The sequence below is a fragment of the Ranitomeya variabilis genome, chromosome 8 (assembly GCF_051348905.1).
Source record: "Ranitomeya variabilis isolate aRanVar5 chromosome 8, aRanVar5.hap1, whole genome shotgun sequence".
NCBI classification, from domain to species: domain Eukaryota; kingdom Metazoa; phylum Chordata; class Amphibia; order Anura; family Dendrobatidae; genus Ranitomeya; species Ranitomeya variabilis.
In genome coordinates, this window is record NC_135239.1 from 175,168,360 (window position 1) to 175,186,156 (window position 17,797).

General features: G+C 43.5%; 1 protein-coding gene and 1 long non-coding RNA gene across 19 annotated transcripts in view; one reads left to right on the plus strand and one right to left on the minus strand.

Annotated features, from left to right (window-relative positions):
• The window catches only part of IQSEC1 (IQ motif and Sec7 domain ArfGEF 1), a 746,975-nt gene that overhangs the window by 571,921 nt on the left and 157,257 nt on the right, over positions 1-17,797 (plus strand). The window lies entirely within an intron of this gene.
• On the minus strand, positions 336-16,289 carry LOC143788199 (uncharacterized). Its single transcript, XR_013218573.1, has 3 exons — positions 15,938-16,289; positions 10,885-11,186; positions 336-484 (listed from the first exon to the last, which is right to left on the minus strand). It is a non-coding gene; the product is annotated as an uncharacterized LOC143788199 (long non-coding RNA).

Here is a 17,797-nt window from a genome sequence, read left to right on the forward strand (position 1 = left end):
ATTTAATTTCCTGGGGAAAAAGACAATTATCCTCATCTCCGGAACTAAAATGATTCCTGACTACAAATATGGCATCTGGAATAAATCCCCGGATCAATGTGCCAACTCCAGAAATCTACTACCCGGCCGTAACTTGTAACATTTCTACATTCAATAAACTCTTCCCAATTATAAGTTTGCTAAAAATGATCATTCATAAAAATGTCCACTTTTCTGAACTTTTTTTTTTATAATTCTGAACTTTTTTTGTTACTTAAATACATGTATTTTTGGAGTAGAAATCATTTTTGCCAATGGGTTTCATTAAAAAGTTCGCACCGTTTGCCGCCTGTAGCCTCTGTGTTGCAATTTCTGTTTCTGGCTGCAGAATGAGTTAATTGAGAATCTTTCAGTGAGCTCACTATGACGTCTGATAGTAGAGACTGTAAGTTTTTATCTGTCTTTTCCTGATCTCCTCTCAGCTGATTTATGACCACAGTTGAATCTGTAGGGAAAAAATGAGCCTGTAAAAGCCAAAAGGTGCAATTTTTTTTTAATAAAACCTAATAGCAAACATGATTTTAAGCCCCAATCACATGCACGTAAGCATAAAAATATGTAAAAAAAAAATCATCACTGTTCCTATCTGTAAACAAAACTTGTATATCTTGTCCATTCTTTGCAAAGTTATAAACTGACACCAGATAATGATTCACCAACAAGAAGCGTCACAGGAAATTCCTTTCACTTCCATAGATTATTTTTTCCATGGTAAAAAAAAATAAATCTGCAAAATCCCAGATTCTGTCGGTTCTGGGAAAGTAAAAAAAACAACAACACGTTGTTCATTGTACGTTTTTCCTTTTTCAGCTCTGATGATCAGTCGTGCAGAGATGTGATATTTTTCTCCTGCACATTTGTGTCTATCGTGCTGCCTAATGGCAGTGTGACGCCATGAGACTGCTCAAGAAACGGCTGCTGATCTTGAGTGACAAGTAGACTCGCAGCGCCACTTCATGGTGTCAAGCATCATAGGCAAGTCACACCGCTCATAGCTGTGCCCATAATAGTAACAGGTAGAGCGATGCTGTAGGCATAAGTCCCGCATGAGATGGAGAAATTCTGGACATTTTAACGCCCGACTCATTATTGCATTTTAACCTTTGTCTAGTTTTTGGTGTTTTTCCCCTTTTTTCATTTGCACTTTATTCTGCTTTTTAAATGTGTTAGCCTCTTTTTTTTATTTTTTTTACATTCACTATTGTGGGTGTGTTTTTGTTCTCCAGATGTCTTTGCCTAATCCATCAAAAAGTTTTAAAAAGTTGTCACAAACATACTCCAGTTCCTGCCCGGAGTCCTTTTTGTACGCCAGATATTTTGAAGACAAATATTGCACCAATTAGCGAGACGTGTTACTTTTGGCACTAAAAAGGGTCAAAGACAAAAATAAAAATTATTTTTGAGTTTGTACGAAATTCATGAACCGCGTGTGCCATTTTGAAGAATTTGGTGGAAAAAAAACATCAACGGAAACCACAAGACAAAAAAAAAAGAAAAGCGACCTGAAAACAACCATAAATGATGACCTTTGGTGTTTGGTAAACCCTGTGTTATCCCAAGTATTTTATTACTTGCGATGAATATTCAGTAGTGTCAAAAGGAAGATACCGCAAGCCGATTTGACAAGCAAAAAAAATGTCATCGGTCTCTTGGTGAAGGTAATCCCGATCAATACATAGCACCGGAGTTGTAAATGAGCCTCCAAGGAAACCACCCGTCCTCGAGCCTCTCCTTACTGACAGGCAGACACTAAGTACATGCCTGGTGGAAAAGCTAGAATGAATCGCAGCTTTATCACTTCCACATTAAAAATTTGGGTCAATAGGAGCTATAATTTGGTTAGACCATAAAACTTTTCAAAACTCAAAATTTGCCCAAAACCTATACATCTACTGTACCTGTGCCAGCTGAATTAGTGTACACTGGGGGGTCTGAATTTCCTACAGTTTTGGCCTATAGGAGTAATTTTGGTCAATGTAAGTGAAGTTTTAAGAGTTTATAGCAGTACATACCGTACCTCTTAATGTTCTACATCAGTGTTGGGCAGGTGCCAGCGTCAGGACTTTATAGCACTCTTAGGTGTTTATATTGTAGCCTTTAACTGCTATCAAGGCTAACAGTTTGTTGTGTCGCTCAGTCATGTATGGGCCAGAGCTGGATATACAGTGGGGCAAAAAAGTATTTAGTCAGTCAGCAATAGTGCAAGTTCCACCACTTAAAAAGATGAGAGGCGTCTGTAATTTACATCATAGGTAGACCTCAACTATGGGAGACAAACTGAGAAAAAAAATCCAGAAAATCACATTGTCTGTTTTTTGATCATTTTATTTGCATTTTATGGTGGAAAATAAGTATTTGGTCAGAAACAAACAATCAAGATTTCTGGCTCTCACAGACCTGTAACTTCTTCTTAAGAGTCTCCTCTTTCCTCCACTCATTACCTGTAGTAATGGCACCTGTTTAAACTTGTTATCAGTATAAAAAGACACCTGTGCACACCCTCAAACAGTCTGACTCCAAACTCCACTATGGTGAAGACCAAAGAGCTGTCAAAGGACACCAGAAACAAAATTGTAGCCCTGCACCAGGCTGGGAAGACTGAATCTGCAATAGCCAACCAGCTTGGAGTGAAGAAATCAACAGTGGGAGCGATAATTAGAAAATGGAAGACATACAAGACCACTGATAATCTCCCTCGATCTGGGGCTCCACGCAAAATCCCACCCCGTGGGGTCAGAATGATCACAAGAACGGTGAGCAAAAATCCCAGAAATACGCGGGGGGACCTAGTGAATGAACTGCAGAGAGCTGGGACCAATGTAACAAGGCCTACCATAAGTAACACACTACGCCACCATGGACTCAGATCCTGCAGTGCCAGACGTGTCCCACTGCTTAAGCCAGTACATGTCCGGGCCCGTCTGAAGTTTGCTAGAGAGCATTTGGATGATCCAGAGGAGTTTTGGGAGAATATCGTATGGTCTGATGAAACCAAACTGGAACTGTTTGGTAGAAACACAACTTGTCGTGTTTGGAGGAAAAAGAATACTGAGTTGCATCCATCAAACACCATACCTACTGTAAAGCATGGTGGTGGAAACATCATGCTTTGGGGCTGTTTCTCTGCAAAGGGGCCAGGACGACTGATCCGGGTACATGAAAGAATGAATGGGGCCATGTATCGTGAGATTTTGAGTGCAAACCTCCTTCCATCAGCAAGGGCATTGAAGTTGAAACGTGGCTGGGTCTTTCAACATGACAATGATCCAAAGCACACCGCCAGGGCAACGAAGGAGTGGCTTCGTAAGAAGCATTTCAAGGTCCTGGAGTGGCCTAGCCAGTCTCCAGATCTCAACCTATAGAAAACCTTTGGAGGGAGTTGAAAGTCCGTGTTGCCAAGCGAAAAGCCAAAAACATCACTGCTCTAGAGGAGATCTGCATGGAGGAATGGGCCAACATACCAACAACAGTGTGTGGCAACCTTGTGAAGACTTACAGAAAACGTTTGACCTCTGTCATTGCCAACAAAGGATATATTACAAAGTGTTGAGATGAAATTTTGTTTCTGACCAAATACTTATTTTCCACCATAAAATGCAAATAAAATGATTAAAAAACAGACAATGTGATTTTCTGGATTTTTTTTCTCAGTTTGTCTCCCATAGTTGAGGTCTACCTATGATGTAAATTACAGACGCCTCTCATCTTTTTAAGTGGTGGAACTTGCACTATTGCTGACTGACTAAATACTTTTTTGCCCCACTGTACATGCAGGAGAGCAGGGATTGAATGTTTAAGCATTTACACTGGTCGTTAATTGGCTTGTTTTCCAATTGTTATACTGTCTAATTAGGCTGTCAATCACTCGACATAGGAGCAAAATGGTCACTGTTTAATTAATTGCTCAAAAATTATCTTTCTTGGCAGCACATCATCTTATGTAAACAGGACATGTGCTGCCGAGAACAATAATATCCTGTGTGAACAAAATTATTGTATCAATGATGATTCGGGGCGTATGGAAGTGCGGTCAGCCTGTCTACACAGATTCTTAGACAACTGCCGATCAGAGTACACGTAGGCAACCGGCAATAATTTAATAGCCATGATTGGCTAGTGTAAATGTAGAGTATCTCCCAATGATAGTCACGCACTTCTGAGAAGCCCTGGCCACTGAACTACGCTCAGCGGTGTATATGGTGGTGGTGCAGGGGTAGTAGATGTGTGGGGTAGTAGTTCTATGCATGTCTAGAACCTTGAGGAAGCCCAAAGTTCCCTCTTCCGCAAAGAGGATACGAGTATGATATAAAGCACCTGATAGTTGGGGGTTTATTAACAGAATCTGCGGCACATCTCTGATGACGTCATGCCACCCACTGGAGAAGCGAATCAGTGCTATCATGGCCACTAATTTAAATGGCTGGCATGTAATCCTACATGCTAGCTACAAGTTCCTCCACCACGAATAGCTGATCACCAAGCTGGCTTCAGTCTGAAAAAAAGGTTCTTCTGATAAGGTATCCCCATTAAAAAGAACATCCAGGTCAGATGAAGAAATTGCTCACTTGACATGGCTTCAAGTGAAACAGTAAGGAATCCCTATGATCCTGGCTACATCAGCCCATAACGATCTTACAATGAGTATGTCAGCAGAAAATGACTGTTCAAACAAAGCACAGACACTTGGAGCACCCTGGGTTTGGCCAAGTAGTTCAGAGCACCATCCCACTTATTTGTTTTCTATCTATTTCTGCCTCCTCTTCCTTGATTGAAATCTTTGGAGGAGAGGAGGAGGGCAGATGTAGATGACAAACACGTATGTTGTGAATTCTGCTCTTGGGTTCCCTCCGGTGGTTGTTGGTGGTATTGCAGTTGTCCCTGGCTTGCAATCCTGGTCAGGTGTCCCTGCTGATTGCAGGCCTGACTGGGGTATTTAGGGCTGCTGGATTCATTAGTCAGTGCCAGTTGTCCATTGTTCTTGGAGGTTTTGAATCTCTTTCTGGTCTTCCTGCCCTGCTGCTAAATCTACAAAGATAAGTGTCTGGTTTTTGTTTCTACAGCACACATGCGGTGTGTTTACTATTTTGTGCTATTTATTTGTCTTTTCTTGTTCAGCTTGGACTGTGTCAGGATTTTTACAGTCAAGTTGGATTCTCAGGAGATGCAGATATACGCTCCATGTCTTTAGTTAGATGTTGGAATTTTTGTATTATTCTGCTGTGGATATTTTTAGGGTTTTATACTGACCGCTTAGTATTCTGTCCTATCCGTTCCTATTTAGCTAGAGCTAGAGTGGCCTCTTTTAAATCCTGTTTCCTACCTGCGTATGTCTTTCCTCTAATACTCACAGTCAATATTCGTGGGGGGCTGCTTATCCTTTGGGGTTCTGCTCTGAGGCAAGATAGGATTCCCATTTCCATCTATAGGGGTATTTAGTCCTCCGGCTGTGTCGAGGTGTCTAGGATTGTTAGGTACACCCCACGGCTACTTCTAGTTGCGGTGTCAGTTTAGGGATTGCGGTCAGTACAGGTTCCACCTACTCCTGAGAAAGTCTCATGCTGCTCCTAAGTCACCGGATCATAACAGTACAACTGGCCAACAATGAGTTAAATGCATCTCAGAAGAAGGGAAGAAAGGTGTTGAGCCATTTTTCTTTCTGTAGCCTGCTTTGTCTCTCCTTCCCTCTTTTTCTCTGGGTGGCTGAGGAGTCTTGTGCTAGCATGGATATTCAGGGATTAGCTTCTCGTGTAGACCAGCTTGCTGCTAGGGTACAGGGTATCTCTGATTATATTGTTCAAGCTCCGGTTTTAGAGCCTAAGATTCCTACTCCTGATTTGTTTTTTGGTGACAGGTCCAAATTTTTGAGTTTTAAAAACAACTGTAAAATGTTTTTTGCTCTGAGATCTCAATCCTCTGGTGATTCCATTCAGCAGGTTAAAATTGTCATCTCCCTGCTGCGTGGCGATCCTCAGGATTGGGCATTTTCCCTGGAATCTGGGAATCCGGCCTTGCTTAATGTAGACGCCTTTTTTCAGGCTTTAGGATTATTATATGATGAACCAAATTCTGTGGATCAAGCGGAGAAGACCTTGTTGGCCCTGTCTCAGGGTCAAGAAGCGGCAGAATTGTATTGTCAGAAATTTAGAAAATGGTCTGTGTTGACTAAATGGAATGATGATGCTTTGGCGGCAATTTTCAGAAAGGGTCTTTCTGAATCCGTTAAAGATGTTATGGTGGGGTTTCCCACACCGTTCAGTCTGAGTGATTCTATGTCTCTGGCCATTCAGATTGATCGGCGTTTGCGAGAGCGCAGAACTGTGCGCGCTGTGGCGTTGCCCTCGGAGCGGATGCCTGAGCCAATGCAGAGTGATAGGATTCTGTCTAGAACGGAACAACAAGGATTCAGACGTCAGAATAGGTTGTGTTTTTATTGTGGCGATGCTTCTCATGTCATTTCAGTTTGCCCTAAGCGTACAAAGAGGATCGCTAGTTCATTTACCATCAGTACTGTACAACCTAAATTTCTGTTATCTGTGTCCTTGATCTGTTCATTGTCATCATTTTCTGCCATGGCGTTTGTGGATTCAGGCGCCGCCTTGAACTTAATGGACTTTGAGTTTGCCAGGCGTTGTGGTTTTCCCTTGCAGTCTTTGCAGAACCCTATTCCTTTAAGGGGCATTGATGCTACACCTTTGGCTAAAAATAAGCCCCAGTTTTGGACACAGGTGTCCATGTGATGGCGCCAGCCCATCAGGAAGATTGTCGATTTCTGGTGTTGCATAATTTGCATGATGCTATCGTGCTGGGTTTTCCGTGGTTGCAGGTACATAATCCTGTGTTGGATTGGAAGTCTATGTCTGTGACTAGTTGGGGTTGTCAGGGGGTTCATACTGACGTTCCTTTGATGTCAATCTCCTCTTCTCCCTCTTCTGAAGTTCCAGAGTTTTTGTCTGATTTTCAGGATGTATTCGATGAGCCCAAGTCCAGTGCCCTTCCACCGCATAGGGACTGTGATTGTGCGATTGACTTGATTCCTGGCTGTAAGTTTCCTAAGGGCTGACTTTTCAACCTGTCTGTGCCTGAACAATCCGCCATGCGGAGTTATATTAAGGAGTTTTTGGAGAAAGGGCATATTCGGCCATCTTCTTCACCGTTGGGAGCGGGATTTTTTTTTGTTGCTAAGAAGGATGGCTCCTTGAGACCCTGTATTGATTATCGCCTTTTGAATAAGATCACGGTCAAGTTTCAATACCCTCTACCTCTGCTTTCCGATTTGTTTGCGAGGATTAAGGGGGCTAGTTGGTTTACGAAGATTGACCTTCGGGGGGCATATAATCTTGTTCGGATTAAGCAGAGTGATGAATGGAAAACTGCGTTTAATACGCCCGAAGGTCATTTTGAATACATTGTGATGCCATTCGGGCTCTCCAATGCTCCATCTGTTTTTCAGTCCTTCATGCATGATATCTTCCGGACGTATCTTGATAAATTCTTGATTGTATATTTGGATGACATTTTGATTTTTTCCGATGATTGGGAGTCTCATGTGGAACAGGTCAGGACGGTATTTCAGATCCTTCGTGACAATGCCTTGTTTGTGAAGGGGTCTAAGTGTCTCTTTGGAGTGCAGAAGGTTTCTTTTTTGGGCTTCATTTTTTCTCCCTCATCTATAGAGATGGATCCGGCCAAGGTTCAGGCCATTCATGATTGGATTCAACCCACATCTGTGAAGAGCCTTCAGAAATTTTTGGGTTTGCTAATTTTTATCGCTGTTTCATTGCTAACTTCTCCAGCGTGGTTAAACCCTTGACCGATTTGACGAAGAAAGGCGCTGATGTGGCTAATTGGTCCTCTGCGGCTGTCTCTGCCTTTCAGGAGCTTAAACGCTGAGTTACTTCTGCCCCGGTGTTGCGTCAACCGGATGTTTCTCTTCCGTTTCAGGTTGAGGTTGACACTTCTGAGATTGGCGCAGGGGCCGTTTTGTCCCAGAGGGATCCTGTTGGTTCATTGATGAAACCGTGTACCTTCTTTTCCCGTAAGTTTTCGCCTGCTGAACGCAATTATGATGTCGGCAATCGGGAGTTGTTGGCTATGAAGTGGGAGTTTGAGGAGTGGCGACATTGGCTTGAGGGAGCTAAGCACCGTATTGTGGTCTTGACCGATCATAAGAATCTGATTAACCTCGAGTCTGCCAGATAGCTGAATCCTAGACAGGCTCGATGGTCTTTGTTTTTTTCCCGTTTTGATTTTGTGGTCTCGAATCTTCCGGGTTCTAAGAATATTAGGGCTGATGCCCTCTCTAGGAGTTTTTTGCCTGATTCCCCTGAGGTTCTTGAACCTGTCGGCATTCTGAAAGAAGGGGTGGTCCTTTCTGCCATTTCCCCTGATTTACGATGGGTTCTTCAGGAATTTCAGGCTGACAAACCTGACCGCTGTCCAGTGGGAAAACTGTTTGTTCCTGACAGATGGACTAGTAGAGTGATTTCTGAGGTTCATTGTTCTGTGTTGGCTGGTCATCCTGGTATTTTTGGTACCAGAAATTTGGTTGGTAGGTCCTTTTGGTGGCCTTCTTTGTCACGTGATGTGCGTTCTTTTGTGCAGTCCTGTGGGACTTGTGTGCGGGCCAAGCCTTGTTGTTCCCGTGCAAGTGGGTTGCTTTTGCCATTGCCGGTTCCTGAGAGGCCCTGGATGCATATTTCTATGGATTTTATTTCTGATCTTCCGGTTTCCCAGAGGATGTCGGTTATCTGGGTTGTTTGTGACCGGTTCTCTAAGATGGTTCATTTGGTGCCTTTACCTAAATTGCCTTCCTCTTCAGATTTGGTTCCGTTGTTTTTCCAGCATGTGGTTCGTTTGCATGGTATTCCGGAGAATATTGTGTCCGACAGAGGTTCCCAGTTTGTTTCTAGGTTTTGGCGGGCCTTTTGTGCTAGGTTGGGCATTGATTTGTCTTTTTCTTCCGCATTTCATCCTCAGACAAATGGCCAGACCGAGCGAACTAATCAGACTTTGGAAACTTATTTGAGATGCTTTGTGTCTGCTGATCAGGATGATTGGGTGGATTTCTTGCCATTGGCCGAGTTTGCCCTTAATAATCGGGCTAGTTCGGCTACTTTGGTTTCGCCCTTCTTTTGTAATTTTGGTTTTCATCCTCGTTTTTCTTCGGGGCAGGTTGTGCCTTCTGACTGTCCTGGTGTGGATTCGGTGGTTGACAGGTTGCAGCGGATTTGGGCTCATGTGGTGGACAATTTGGTGTTGTCTCAGGAGGAGGCTCAGCGTTTTGCTAACCGTCGTCGGTGTGTTGGTTCCCGGCTTCGGGTTGGGGATCTGGTCTGGTTGTCTTCCCGTCATGTTCCTATGAAGGTTTCTTCTCCTAAGTTTAAGCCTCGGTTTATTGGTCTTTATAAGATTTCTGAGATTATCAATCTTGTGTCTTTTCGATTGGCGCTTCCGGCCTCTTTTACTATCCATAATGTCTTCCATAGATCTTTATTACGGAAATATGTGGTACCCGTTGTTCCCTCTGTTGATCTTCCGGCTCCTGTGTTGATTGATGGGGAGTTGGAGTATGTGGTTGAGAAGATTTTGGATTCTCGTTTTTCGAGGCGGAGGCTTCAGTATCTTGTCAAATAGAAGGGTTATGGCCAGGAGGATAATTCTTGGGTTTTTGCCTCTGATGTCCATACTTCTGATTTGGTCCGTGCCTTTCATCTGGCTCGTCCTGATCGGCCTGGGGGCTCTGGTGAGGGTTCGGTGCCCCCTCCTCAAGGGGGGGGTACTGTTGTGAATTCTGCTCTTGGGTTCCCTCCGGTGGTTGTTGGTGGTATTGCAGTTGTCCCTGGCTTGCAATCCTGGTCAGGTGTCCCTGCTGATTGCAGGCCTGACTGGGGTATTTAGGGCTGCTGGATTCATTAGTCAGTGCCAGTTGTCCATTGTTCTTGGAGGTTTTGAATCTTTCTGGTCTTCCTGCCCTGCTGCTAAATCTACAAAGATAAGTGTCTGGTTTTTGTTTCTACAGCACACATGCAGTGTGTTTACTATTTTGTGCTATTCATTTGTCTTTTCTTGTTCATCTTGGACTGTGTCAGGATTTTTACAGTCAAGTTGGATTCTCAGGAGATGCAGATATACGCTCCATGTCTTTAGTTAGATGTTGGAATTTTTGTATTATTCTGCTGTGGATATTTTTAGGGTTTTATACTGACCGCTTAGTATTCTGTCCTATCCGTTCCTATTTAGCTAGAGTGGCCTCTTTTGCTAAATCCTGTTTCCTACCTGCGTATGTCTTTCCTCTAATACTCACAGTCAATATTCATGGGGGGCTGCCTATCCTTTGGGGTTCTGCTCTGAGGCAAGATAGGATTCCCATTTCCATCTATAGGGGTATTTAGTCCTCCGGCTGTGTCGAGGTGTCTAGGATTGTTAGGTACACCCCACGGCTACTTCTAGTTGCGGTGTCAGTTTAGGGATTGTGGTCAGTACAGGTTCCACCTACTCCTGAGAAAGTCTCATGCTGCTCCTAAGTCACCGGATCATAACACACATAGGTGGGAAGTAGCACTGAATTATTTGTCCACCAATCTCCTGTGCTTGGTTTGAACAGTCATTTTGTGCTGACAGACTCCCTTGAAGGCGATATATATAACCCTTAGCAGTTTAAGAATTTTTCTTCTTGAGATTAAAACGTCCTTATTGCGAAATCCAAATGTCAGACAGAGCGATAAAGCTGTGATATATTTAGGATATGTTATAAAAATGTCTCTCCATTTCATTTATTGTGATATTTTATCATTTGCTTTCATCGCGTTTTCAGCTCTCATTAAAAGATTGCTGGTTATTGCTAACCTGTGATCCAGCGAAGACTTTCTTTGACGTGTAAGCTGATGCGCTGTAATTACTCGAAGCCTTGCCTGATGCGTCTGAAAACAAGCAGAGCCCGAGGCGGTCGTGTAGTTATGGGGATGTCTGGCTCCTACAGAAAGATTTCTCTGTCACTTGTGTGCACACCTTGAGACTTGAAAACTGTGGCAGCTATTACATTAATGTGAAGAGTCGGACGGTGACGTAGGCCTCGGATAGGCCTCGGATCCTGAAGGAACAGTCATGGGCTGAGGAGTGCAGTCGCGCCTGTTCATTTCGATTTCATACTGTAAATAAAGCACAAGTCACGTTTTTGCTAAAATTTTGTAAGATCACTTGCTCCTCAGCAGCAGATGACAAAATATCACAGTAATCCAGTCAAAATCATCTCTGAGGTTCATTTTCATCCAGGCAATTTCCTGTCACATAGAAGCTGTAACAGGCCGATGTGGAGGACGCCATACACATTAGATGGCTGTCGGGCGAGCCATGGTTTTTTACGACAGTCATTTTGGCCGGCTCTTCCCAGCACTCCTGTGTTCTCTGTGAAATAGCCACTGCCAGACATTTATGCCAGCGGACTAACAACTGATTCGGCTGTCTAAAATCAGACATGGCCGATCCTGAACTTCCCCAACATTCATCAACCAGAGGAACCCTTACACCCTAGTCTTGGCCAACGTTAGTCTAAAGGTACCTTCACACGAACCGACTTTGTAACGATATCGCGCTAGCGATCCGTGACGTTGCAGCGTCCTGGCTAGCGATATCGTTTAGTTTGACACGCAGCAGCGATCAGGATCCTGCTGTGATGTCGCTGGTCGCTGAATAAAGTTCAGAACGTTATTTGGTCGTCAGACCGGCGTGTATCGTTGTGTTTGACAGCAAAAGCAACGATACCAGCGATATTTTACACTGGTAACCAGGGTAAACATCGGGTTACTAAGCGCGGCCCTGCACTTAGCAACCCGATGTTTACCCTGGTAACCCGGGGACCTCGGCATCGTTGGTCGCTGGAGAGCGGTCTGTGTGACAGCTCTCCAGCGATCAAACAGCGACGCTGCAGCGATCGGCATCGTTGTCGCTATCGCTGCAGCGTCGTTTCGTGTGAAGGTACCTTAACATGTAAGGGGAGCATTAGTTTTACGTGTAGGCTGTTTGAACAATATCCAACCATCTACAACTATTTGTATACATATTCCCCAAAACATATTACTCAATACGTATTGTATGGCATATATATGCCTTTATATGCTAAATTGCATATTGTGAAAATAGCGACTCGCAATTATATGATACACCAAAGAAAAAGAGTCATGCTAGATACTGAAAATATATTGAACACCTTTTATTAGTTAAATAACTCACACAAAATGTATTAAAAATTAGGGCTTAGAAGAGCACGACAAAAGGCCCATAATGTGACAGAGCAATTAAATAAGTACAAAAATATAAAAATGTTACAGGTAAGCGACAGATAGTCCAAGATAGAATAGGAGCCAGGCACAGCACCAGGGTGTATGGGGCAATCCCACAGGTAAATAGTAGTATACCTATTGCACAATTCCCATATAAAGGCACAAAGAAAAAACCACCCCAAAGTGGAGTCAGAGAGAGATGTATAATTAGCTTGTAACAGCTGGTAGCCACTAGCATAAGCTTCCCTCTCTTCTTAGCATTGTAGCTACAAAGGTGCCTATATGTAATATAGCAACATTAGGAGATATTAAAGCAATGTATTACCCATCATGATGTCCTGGTAGTTGTGCCGCAGCTCCTTCCCCAACGCACGTTTCGGAAATGGATTTTCCTTTTTCAAGGGGCGTGTTCACATGGAGTCTTTTAATGAGAATTTTGAAGAGGATGCACATAGAAAACTACTCATGAATGTTCCTTAATTCCCAGATGAGATGAGTGCTCCAGAAAAAGAGTCAATGCGGCTACAGGGAGAGAGGGCCTTGAATCGGTCTAAGGAGGACCTTTACTCTGGAAATCAGTGGTCTTCTGAGATTGCCAATGTATTTTTTGTGTGTGTTTATATATGGCTTATATTGCAGTCTTTGTGATTTTCTTTGCTCTCTGGGGATCTGAACTCTGCTTCTGTGTTACAGTAACTTTTCTTTTTCTTCATATATTTGCTGTGTCATGAAATACCAACCGTTTGACTGTTTCCTCAGCTAGACTTAGTGAGGAAATTCTATATACAGTGATGAAGAATGATTCCGGTCACGTGTACATTGTCTTTTATGTCATTTATGGTACCACCTACCAGGGGTCACAGCTGCAACTAGGCCTTACCAGAACAAGGCATTTGAGCTCTGAACTTCTGGTTCCTGCTAAGTACAAGACCCCCCAGTGGATGCATACTTCAGAACATCTCATAGAGTAGAGGGAACTTGTTTCGAGATTCATGCTGCCTATAACACGTTTTCTCGTTCATGCATTATTTACTCTGACACGATGTGACATTTTAGGGAAAACATGGTTTGTAATGCTAGGAACTACAGGAGCATCTCACAAAATTAGAATATCATCGAAAAGTTAATTTACTTGAGTTCTTGTGAAGTTGAAGTGAAGTTTCCACAATCCGTGATGGTTTGGGGAGCCATGTCATCTGCTGGTGTAGGTCCACTGTGTTTTATCAAGACCAAAGTCAGCGCAGCCGTCTACCAGGAAATTTTAGAGCACTTCATGCTTCCCTCTGCCGACAAGCTTTTTGGAGATGGAAATTGCATTCTCCAGCAGGACTTGGCACCTGTTCACACTGCCAAAAGTACCAATACCTGGTTTACAAACATCAGTATCACTGTGCTTGATTGGCCAGCAAACTCGCCTGACCTTAACCCCATAGAGAATCTATGGTGTATTGTCAAGAGGAAGATGAGACACCAGACCCAACAATGCAGACGAGCTGAAGGCTGCTATCAAAGCAACCTGGGCTTCCATAACGCCTCAGCAGTGCCACAGGCTGATTATCTCCATACCACGCCGCATTGATGCAGTAATTGATGCAAAAGGAGCCCCGACCAAGTATTGAGTGCATTTACTGAACATACATTTCAGTAGGCCAACATTTCAGATTTTAAAATAATTTTTTCAAGCTGCTGTTATAAAGTATTCTAATTTACTGAGAAAATGACTTTTGGGTTTTCATTGGCTGTAATCCATAATCATCAACATTAACTGAAATAAACACTTGGAATAGATCACTCTGTGTGTAATGACTCTATATAATATATGAGTTTCACTTTTTGTATTGAAGAACTGAAATAAATGAACTTTATGATGATATTCTAATTTTATGAGATGCACCTGTATGTGTCTTTGATAAATAGTCGGAGGAACATGTCTTGCGGATTATGCCGGCCAAGATCCTATAGACAGGTCTCTCCCCATGTGTGTGTCTAGGGAGAGACCTGTCAGTATAGGGGAGTGGAGCGTGAAGTAGTCAACAGGGGACTGCATCGGATTTGGAATCCAAGACCCATGGCCTTGGCTTTTTGAAGAATGTTTTTTTTTTAAACGCTGTAGCTTTTAAAAGTAAAACATACATGTCTGCAATTACGCTGCTATTGTCTGATTAATGGAGCCTGAAGTTCGGGGAGCATGAATGAGATGACAGTTTCCCTTTAAAAGCCTCCCCATTTGAGCATTATTTCACAGTTATCATCCACACAGAGGGTAAAGGTGGCCATATGTTTTCTACAAGTTCCTTTGGTAACAGCTATTTCTAACAAACTCCTCATACACATGCACCCTCGGTTAAGCTGTGCGTGCCTGTGCCCCCTCTGGCAGCAGCTTATCTCCCCCCGAAAACATAGGATCGACAAATTAAAATTCGTCATATCAAATTCTTTTTTTTTGGCTTCCAATATAGTACAACAATGCCATAAACATTAGATAGTGGGTCGGTCCTGCTGAAATTGGCGGGTTTGGCCGACCTAAGGCCGGCCATACACATTAGATGGCTGTCAGCTGAGCGATACAATGGTTGATCGTTCAGTTGACCGCCATCTTGGCCATCTCTACCATACACATCTCCCATCATTCAGCCGAGATCTCCTGTTCTCCACGAGAGAGAGCTTCCAGCAATGGCTTATCTCTGGGAGAACAATACAATCGGCAGTGTGAAATCGGGCATGTCCGATCGACATGTCCCCCTACCCCATCCATCAGTCGGCCCGGCGCCCCCATACATACTGGTCGGCTGATCCCTCCGATATTGGCATGTTTGGACAACATTGGTTTAAGGTGCTGGGGGGCATTAGAGGGGTATTCCCATCTCCAAGATCCTACCCCAATATATAGGAGGTGTTATAACAATAATATTAGCAGATACCTAGAATTAGAAATGTTGTACAGTTTTTCTGATTTGCTAGGTCTCTTTCCTCATGTGCAGGCATTGCAGGACCTTAGGTATCCGTGGTTACGACCACTAGCAACTAGCTAACTAATTGTCACTATATCTAATCATATCTGTAAAGTGCTGTGGAAATTAATAGCGCTATATAAGTAAGCGTACTGAAAAATATCAGTGGTCGTAACCATGGATACCTAAGGTCCTGCAATGCCTGCACATGAGGAAAGAGACAGTGAATCAGAAAAACTGTACTACATTACTAATTGGAGGTATTTGCTAATATTATTATTACACTTACTAAATATTGGCATAGATCTTGGAGATAGGAATACTCCTTAAAGTCTAACCTGTGTCGCCACCTTAACTTTGGAAATCATTTACTTTTCTTATCTCATACTGGATATCACATTTACTATGGGAGGCAGCAGAATTTTGAATTTATTGTTATGTCTGGTGACAAAAGAAAACCTGTGATTAAAGAGAAGTACAAAAACGCAAAATGATTGCAAAAATATATAAGCATTTTTTTGTAGATTTGAACCACGGAATATAGGGCAAAAATGGAGTGATCATGGAGCAAAATGGTTTACTTTTTACCATTATCAATGCATGCTCTTAGAGCGCCACTCTGGGTTTTTTATTTTTCAGCTCTGGAGTGGCGCCAATAATCTAAGTTACCTGGCTCTAGTATTATACTCTTCCCACCACCGTCTCCTGCTCTTCCCAGCACCGCTTTGATCCCGCTCCGCCATCTTGTGACCGGATGTCAGCGGTAACGGTCGCAAGCTCTCAGTGTCAGTCTTATGAAAGAGGCGCCCTGGCCTAGTTCTGACTCTCAGAGACTTACGTTAAGTCATGACTTCCGGATCTTTCCAGCAAAGACTGGAGCAAGACGGCAGGTCACAAACTGCTGGAGACCGACCGCAGCGGCTCTGAGAGCAGCAGAAGACGGCGGCTGGTAAGTATGAGAGTAGAAGCAGGGAGCTTAGATTAGTGACCCCACGCCATCGGTAAAATTTCAAACGAAAAACCGCCGAAGTGGCGCTCTAAAGGAGTTATTTGTGTTTTCTGCTACTGGGACTCAGTTAACAGTAATCTGTTGCTGTTCCTGATAAACAAGTGTTTAATTTCCCTGCAGCACCTCCGAAGGGTAAATGGGGTATTACATGGTACACATTACACTGAGGGATGTCATAGGCACACATGATGAAGATGAAAAAACACCATTTCTCTACACTTAATTTCAAGGTTTATAATGTTTTGAGAGACTCCATTACTGGTAGTTGGTGTAAGTTGATTTGCAGGACCTCATCCACCGGGCATGACATTGAAGGGGTTGTCCACTACCCAAGCAACACCTTTTCAATCCCTATGTTTCTCTCCAGTAAAATAATAACACTTCTCACCTCCGGTGTCGGGGCTACTATGGCAGTGTTGACACTGGCTCTTCCAGGGATCGCATGACATTATGTCACGCAATCCCTGGTGCCAATCAGTGCTGGCCACAGGGATTGATTGACATAACAACTCAACTTTCTATATGTCAAATTTTTCATGATAAGATACCAGCCAAATAAAAGCACGTTAGTAGTGGGTGCAATAACCCTCACTGAATTCCCCACTAAAATCAGTTGCACATGTATTTTTTTTTTTCCATGTGATCGGGCAGGGAGAGATCACCTGACTGACAATTCGGCAGCTTTGCTATAGAGACAGTCAATTCACAAAGCAGCGTGTTGAAGTCAAATGTCACCGGGGCTCACACATGACTGGTAAATCACCATGTGCCTGTACTTAGACTGTAGCCTGAAGGCCAATGACTCTTTTAGGAATACTGATGTGTGACTCACTTTAATTAGTTCTGGTTCCAGATATTACATAGAGGGAAGTGTATAAATCACTAACGTTCGCATGAGATCTTAGGCTAGTTTCACACTAGCGTTTACCTGATCTGCGGCAGGCTGCGGACTTCCTCCGCGAAGCCCCGCCCTCGGCCGCACCCCCGCCGCTAGCACCACCTACTTCTGCATGTGGCCCGCATGCGGCCTCCGTACCTATCTTTAACATTAGGTACGCAGGTCGTGCGGCTGTATGCGGATGCTGCCGCATGCGTCGTTTTGACGATGCGGCGACCAGCGTAGGACGCAGCCTGTAGCACTTTTTTTTCCGCATCGTCAAAACGACGCATGCGGCAGCATCCGCATACAGCCGCACGACCTGCGTACCTAATGTTAAAGATAGGTACGCAGGCCGCATGCGGGCCGCATGCAGAAGTAGGCGGAGCTAGCGGCAGAGGTGCGGCAGAGGGCGGGGCTTCACGGAGGAAGTCCGCAGCCTGCCGCAGATCAGGTAAACCCTAGTGTGAAACTAGCCTTAATTGGACAGACTGAAAAGTAAAAATTTATGAATGTGGAAGATTTTTATTTTTGTGCGAGACATTGAATTTTAAATTTTTCGGCTATGTTCACACGTTGCATTCTTGCAGCATGTCACTTCTTTCAGTGTTTTTACAGCATTTTTTGATCACGCAAAGAAATT